The 7,525-nt window shown below is 49.0% G+C and overlaps 1 non-coding gene across 1 annotated transcript; it reads left to right on the top strand.

The window, feature by feature from the left end:
• The first annotated feature begins 507 nt into the window (after positions 1–507).
• LOC115869432 lies at positions 508–629 on the top strand. The gene has a single exon (XR_004046182.1). It is a non-coding gene; the product is annotated as a small nucleolar RNA SNORA61 (small nucleolar RNA).
• Positions 630–7,525: the final 6,896 nt, after the last annotated feature.

Here is a 7,525-nt window from a genome sequence, read left to right as displayed (position 1 = left end):
TGATGAGGGCAATGAATGTACAAATGTGCTTTACACAATTGATGTATGTATGGATTATGATAAGAGTTGTATGAGCCCCTAATAAAATGATTTAAAAAAAAAGAATGCCATTAGAAAAAAAAAAGAAAGAAAGACTGGGCTTGGTGCTCCCTTAAACAGTTACCGTTTTGGAAACCCGCAGGGGTCACTATGAGTCATAGCAGTGAGTTTGGTTTCTCCTAACTCGAATTCAGTGACTTCATAAGTAGCATGGAATTGACTAGGCAGGGAGTATTGACACTTCTCGGATCCCTTTTGTTTCGTGTTAGAATTCTCACTAGATGTGAACTGTCCAACGTCCACGAACCATACAACCTTTCCTAGCCCCAAGGAAATCTGAAGGTGGTAGATGGGGAGGCGCCTAGCATTCAGAGGGCAGACGCTCAGGGTGCTAGATATCATAAACGCAGCATGCTGCAGCCCAGGAAGGAGGGTCCTTCTATTTGTTCACATCCAAATAGTTGCCTAACCCTCCAGTTCCCTTCCCCATCAGATCTAAACACTGGCCTGGAGTGGTTACGCAAGGAGGAACAGTAGCATGGAAACGGACTTCAATGTTTTGGTTGCACACAGGTCAGTTTCAAACCAACAAGCAAATCAACAAAAAACTCAAAACAAACACCTGCATGTCTACTTCACAGGCTTGATGTGAATGTTAGATAAGATGTTGGAGAACCATTGTCAATAAGTAGTAACTCTTGTTAGCATTGACATTTGATCACCATCTCCAATACAACACTTCAATCCACCATACACTCCTCCATCACAAAAATGATTTCTTATTTTTATCTTTATTTCCAGGAACCAGCTGGACATAATCAATGCTCAGAAACCGTGTATTGAAAGGCCAGAAACTGGACTTCCAGGAAGATGGCGATGGAGTGACACATACCAGAGGGACTCCACAGAATTCAGCCCAGGAGAGTTGCTTAGAGGGAAATTCAACGCTGCTGGAAGGCAGGGGGAGCACCATAAAGATAAGCAAGCACAGACCCACGGGGTTTTGAGGGGCTGGGGGCTTTTGGCTTACCTCAGTGGAAGCCAGCTGGGGCTTGACCTTGGCCCCGCCACTGTCTCTGCCAGCGCTGGGGCCATTTGGATCCCATAGGGGGGCTTGGTTTCAACACAGCCACAGTTTGTTGCTACCTGCCTCGGGGCAGGGACTGGACCCTTGAAGCTCCATGGGCACGGATCGGGGTTCAGCTATATTGTTACTTTTGTTTCCCTCTCTTCTCTATGTCCCTCCACAGTCTCAGAGGGCTGCGCAGGGGCTATTTCTCAACACAGCCACAGCTTGCCACCGCCGCCACCTCGGGTGGGGACTAAACCCTTGCAGCTCCATGGGCAGGGATCAGGACTCAGCTACATTGTTGCTTTTGTTTCCCTCTCTTCTCTATATCCCCGCACAGTCTCAGCGGGCTTACTTTTTAATTTTTTTTCTCCTCTCTGTCTCTTTCCTGTTCTCTCAGACTCCACTGCTGACCTCCAGACCACTCCCCTTAGCCTAGGGCATTTACACCTGCGCCACACCCAGCTAGGTGAGCTCCACCCTGTGTAGCTAGCCGAGACTGGGGAAAGCCTTGCTGACCTCCACCAGGGGATACTTTGCTCAACTTCTTATGGGGGAATTCCTGCCTGTGTGCCGGTGGGCATGAGGCAGCTCGGCCAACACTTGTGAACATTCCAAGCTGCTGCAGGAACCTCTGCCCAACCTCCGCAACACCAAAGCAGGCAACCCACCAGCCTTCTGGGGCACTCCCCTGAGAGGGAAGCCACAGGAGAATAATGTGGTAGGTTAATTCTATAGTGAAATTAGCTGTAGACAGTTTGAAGAAGCATTCCTACAAGTCTCCCAGAGAGAACTTGTACCCTTTCCCTAGCTGGACTCCCTGGAAAATGGCACCTGGCTCCTCTAAAACAACACAATGCTAACAGCCATCAACCCCAACAGAAAAAAAGGAAAGTTAGAAACAATACACCAGTGCAGCTTCTCCTTACTTCCTGCGGGGCTTTCCCCACACTCTCAAGATTTGGGAGCTGGGCCACTGTTGATTCTTCTCTATCCTGCATATTCCACTTCAGGTTTATCTCGATCTGGTCACACCCTCCTCCTCCTTGTCACACAGGGCTCCTCTCCTCTCCACTCTTTGGAGCCTGGGCTAGTTCCACACACTTCAGGTGCCTCCTGTGTGTGCCTAGCCCCCTGGACAACTTCTGGCCCTCACAGTCATGTCTCAGCCTCTCTGCTGGTCCTCTGAAGCCAAAGATCCATTTCCAGTCATCCTGTGCCGACCTCCAACTCCCTCTTTGTTGCCTGACATTTATGATGCTCTGGTGACGTAGCGCTTGTCTGGGGGTGATGGTAGTTTTGAGAGAGGAGGAGGTGGGTCACTGTGTGGAGGGGAGGGAATGGACATATTTGCACTCCTAAACTTCCAAGGACTACGTGGGTCACCCAACTCTTGCTCTTCTTCCCTTTTTAGCTCTTTGAGGGATGACACCTTGGACCGTCTATTGTGAACAAAGCCCTGGAGGGCTCGGGTTACTTCAAGGCAGAAAACTTTTTGAGTTGAAGTTTCCGTATAGGAAGAGGGAGGTTTCCCTAGACTTCCAAAACATTGTCTAATTGGGCCTATGGGGTTGAAGCCTGAACTCTGAGTCTCTCACCAAACTTTAAATTGCTTCTGGGACAGAACCTGGTCCCAAGGCAGCCTGGCCCTTCAATTCCTGAGAGAGTCTTGATAAGATCCTCTTGCGCACGGTGTGGAGCACAGAGAAGAGAGGGTGTGGAGCCCAGTCCCGGCCCATGGCTGCCTAAGCCCCCCTGAAGTGCAGCCTCCTCTGGGCTGGGGCTCCTCGTTGGGCTTGGACTTTGAGGAGACATCTTTGCCTCGCTGAGCCCCAAGGTTGGACCAAGGCCCTGGGAGCAGCTGTGGCCATGCTTTGGAGCCCATTAGGCTCGGTGTCAGTTAAAGACCCCACTAAGAGAGAAAACAGGTAAAGAGAATGAGGCCGTGTGTGGCTGGAGCAGCTCAGAGAAATGTGGCCCATGACCTGCTTGCTTATGGTTGTGGCACTGAGATATACAGGTGACACGACAGGTCCTCACTTTTGACCCCAGTGAGCTGGTAGCCTCCAATTCCACAGGCCTGCCTTCCTGAGAGCCACAGGCCTAGCCTGGACTGGATACTTGGTAAGCGCTGGGCGACCTGTCGGAGGCAAAGTATGGAGGGAGCTGTGCAGGGGAGGGGAATTGGGTCGGGGAGAAAGCACTTCCAGAGCTCTGAAGACCAGGATACAAGTAAGTACCACGGGAGCAGACATGCTTGTGGGAGCCCACAAAGGACCACTGAAAGTTAGCAGAGGTTCGAAAAAGGCAAATTGCAGATCACGGGTGATCTCTAACCACTCAGCTTCCTGTCAACACCTTTGGAGGTGCTGATGTCCGGTTGCTCCAAGTGTTCTAACAGAGGCTGAAACATGCCTTCTTGGAGAGAGGGTCCTTGTACGTGACAGGTTCATGGTGGAGGCTGGATGGGTTGACCATGGAAAGAGCCTGCCAAACCTCAACTGCTGTACTTACTGATACTAAAAGGGGCTTCCCCTAAGAACATGTCTCCATCCCTTAACTCACTGCCCCCCAGCCACTTCCAGCTCACGGGGACCACACAGGACGGAGGAGAACGCCTCCCCAGGGTTTCTGAGATGGCCCTTCCCCTCAGAAACAGAGGGCCTCATCATTTTCCACCTTTCAGTGAGCAGTGAATTCTTAACCCACGACACCATCAACCCTAATGTTTTCCATCCCTTAATGCTGCTAAACTGAGATGATCTCTTTGGAAGTGGTCTCATTAGTACTCCTGATCACCCCCAGTGTCCCTCTTCCCCAGCTCGAGCACAGTGACCGAGGTAGGCAGACTGTGCTCATGGTGGCTGGCCGACCTCAAAGGACCCCTCTGCCCACCAAGGTGGACTCGCTCAGTCCTCAACAGAAAGGCCCTCTCCGACGGAAGATTTAGCCAGCCTGATCAGAGTCTGGAGACGCGGGAAGAGACCCAGGCTGCGAATGAACCGAATGAACGGACTCCCGCTTAAGACCTAGCTCTGCTTCAACAGGCTGCGTGATCTTGGCCAGATAACTCTCTATCAAGTGCTATTGGCATGGGCTACATTACAAAATCACGCACCCCCACTGACGTCCCTCCCACTTTGTGGCTGGGTGGATTGCAAAAGGCATCCCTCTGGGCAAACCCATTAGGAAACAAGTGCCTTTCTTCAAGGCCATGTACAATTCACAAACACCTCTCTTGACCGTGGCTCCTCCATCTTCAAACAGAGATATGTTGAAATAAGTCAGTGATTCCCAAACCCGGGCCCCCTCAAATGTATGTAAGGGGAGATGTGCCGGCGGCAGGGGTGGGGTTGGGGGGGTAGGTTTGGGTTTGGTAGAAAGCACTTGCAGAGCTCTGAAGGCTGCGCCTGTGGACAAGGGTGCAAGTAAGTACCAAGGGAGCAGACGTAGACACCAAAAGCCAGCAAACACCAGAATCTGCATATTTACATATTATTATTATTTTTTTTTAATTTGAATCCGGTGACATTGACAGAGCAGCTCCTTCGACAAGTCCTCAAACCTCCCATTGTCTTGGCCTGTTCCCGTCATTCTCACGCAGTCTCCGTCTCACTGGAGATGCTCCTCCTGTCTGCCCGAGCTAGAGCCTGTCCACCCTCTAGCCTGAGACATCCTCCCCGTTCACGTTCCCTCTCAGCCCTGGTCCCCATTCATGTCTGTTTCTTTTAGCATGAAAACCTTTTCTTGATTTCCTCCTGCCCTGGAACCGTGAACTTCTCCAAGATGTGTCCTTTGGTCACTCAGCATAATTCCTTCCAGGCTCATGTCACAGTGTTTCACAGATCCACCATTATCCTGCCCGTTGCGTGGAATCCACTGTGTGTTTGGAGTAAAGCTTATAGATCCGTTCTTCCCCCAGTGGGCAGTTAGGCTGTTTCCATCTCTTTGCTATTGTGAATAGTGCTGCCATGAACATGGATGTGCATGTATCCTTTTGTATTTTGGCTCTTATTTCTTTAGGATATATACCATGTATAGGGATCACTGGGATATTTCTGCTCTTTTTTGTTTGTTTTTCATGTCTGAATCTTACAATTATTCATGGGAAAAGACGTCTCTGATGACATGCAGTATAAAACTCTTTTCATAAAGTTTAAAGCAAAACTAGGTGCTCTGTGGTTTGGGCATAAGGTGAGTGTGATAACGAGGCAAAGGCTCACTGTACATTATTCTGGGCTTGGAATTTGCAAATCATGTCCCTGAGGTAAGTATTCCATCCCTTGCTTTAGAAATGGGAAATAGAAACAGAGAGAGGCGATTGTGCCCCCAAGCTCAGGCCTGACCTTTAAAGTAGGTGCCCTGGTCTGAGCTGGGGTCACCTACCTCAGTAGATAATGGGGTGATGGCCATCTCTCCATGTGGCTGGAAAGTCACCAACCATTTTGTCCCCGGGCCTGGCCTGCCCAGCTCTAGACAGGTGCGGCAGCGGCGGCGCTGTCCAGCCTTGTGCATCTGGCTGCAGCCAACAGCAGGCAGAGAGACACCGTGTCCCCACTGCCTGCTTCCTCCCGGATCTGGAGGGCTCCCAAGAGCCCACAGCCCCCACTGGGCTGGGCCAGGTGGCTGGAAGCGGGCAGCAGTCTCCAGAAGTCAGGTAGCCAGGTGGGCAGCTTCGTGGGGCCTGCGGGGTTCTGACGAGTGCTCCTGAGGACATCAAGCTGCAGGAGGGCAGAGCACGGGCCTGGAAGAGCTCCCGGGCTGAGGATGGGACTGGAAGTGGATCTTCTAAAGCTGCAGGGGCAGTTTCAGCAGAGGTCTCCGGTCAGGAAGGGCCTCTCCCAGCCCTTGCCTGGCACCTCCACGCCAGCACTGGCCTCATTGTTCGGAGCATGAGCCACACAACCTTCCACAGCGGTTGTGTCCTTTTTATAGCCCCGCCAGCCGTGTGGAGACTTCCAGTTTCCCTGCGCTCTCTTCAGCATTTGTTGTTTTCTGGTTTTTGGATTTTTTTGCAATTCACTATCCATGCTAGGGTGAGGACGTATCTCAATGCTGCGTTGATTTTGTACATCTGGAATGGCTAATGATTGTGAGCATTTCTTCACACGTCTGTTGAATGTCTTCTTTGGTGAACTGTCTGTCCCTGTCTTCTGCCCATTTAGAAAGTCAATGACTCATAGTTTGCTTCTTAAGGTGCTGAAGTTTTCTGTAGATTTTAGAGATTGGGTCCCTTTCCTGATATGTCATTGCCAAACACATTTTTTTTTCAGCCTGTGGGTTCTCCATTTACTTTTTTGGTGAAGTCTTTTGATGCACTTAAGTGTCTGATTTTTAGGATGTTTTAAAAGTTCATCTGTTTTGTCCTCTGCTGTGTGTGTATGTGTTTTGTGGTCATATGGTATGATTTCTATAGTTTCCCATTTAGGTTTTTAATCTATCCTGAGCTCATGTTTGTATAGGCAGTGAGTATGGGGACTGCTTCATTCTGCAAATGGAGATTCCATTTTCCCAGCATAGTTTGTTGAAAAGATAATCTCTTCCCCATTTATTGCATTTCAGCCCTTGGCCAAAAAAGTATCTGTCTATACGTGGGTGGATTTGCTTCTGGGTCCTCGCTTCTGTTCCATCGGTCTCTGTGTTGACTGTACTGCACTGGGCTGTATTGCCGGCCCTGGCTGCAGAGTGGGTTTTGAGACTGTGCACTTTGTTCTTTGTGAGTAGTGCCTTGTTTATCCCAAGTGCCTTTCCTGTCCATATCAAGTCGATCATTTGTTTTGCCCTCTCCATTAGGAATGCTGCTGGGATCTGGATTGGGATTGTATTATGTTTATAGATCACTGTGGGTAGTGTTGACATTTTCACAGTGTTAATATTCTCATCCATGAGCATGGTTGATTCTTCCATTTTTGTAGATCTGTTTTGGTTTCTTATAGCAGTGTTTTGTAGTTTTCTTTGTACAAGTCTTTTATATGTCTGATGACTTATAATCCTGAGTATTTTATCTTTTGGGTGGTACTGGTATATTGTATTGTTTTCTTGATTTCCTTATCAGTGTTCTATTTGTTAGTATACAGGAATATGACTGATTTTTGTTTGTTGATCCTGTACCTTGCCATGCTACTAAATTTTTCAATTCTAACTTTTTAAAAAAGTTTTTGGGTTTTCTGGGTATAGAATCATATCATCTGAGAGTTTTATGTTTTCTTTGCCAATTTGGATGCCTTTGTTGCCTGGTAGCTTTGGCTAAGATTTCCAGCACAATGTTGAATGAGTGGTGGGAAAAGTCCTCTTTGCCGAGCTCCCACTGGTAAAAGGAGCGCTCTCAGCTCCTCTCCATTAAGCAAGATGTCGGCCATTGGCTTTGTCTGGCTTTTATTGTGTTGAGGAATTTCCCTTCTATTCCCATTTTGTTGA

This window comes from Echinops telfairi, unplaced genomic scaffold, assembly GCF_000313985.2.
Source record: "Echinops telfairi isolate 266 unplaced genomic scaffold, ASM31398v2 ScPeMD7_25;HRSCAF=90, whole genome shotgun sequence".
In the NCBI taxonomy this organism is placed as follows: domain Eukaryota; kingdom Metazoa; phylum Chordata; class Mammalia; order Afrosoricida; family Tenrecidae; genus Echinops; species Echinops telfairi.
Note: the sequence above shows the minus strand (reverse complement) of the source record. Positions and strands in the feature narration are given on the sequence as shown.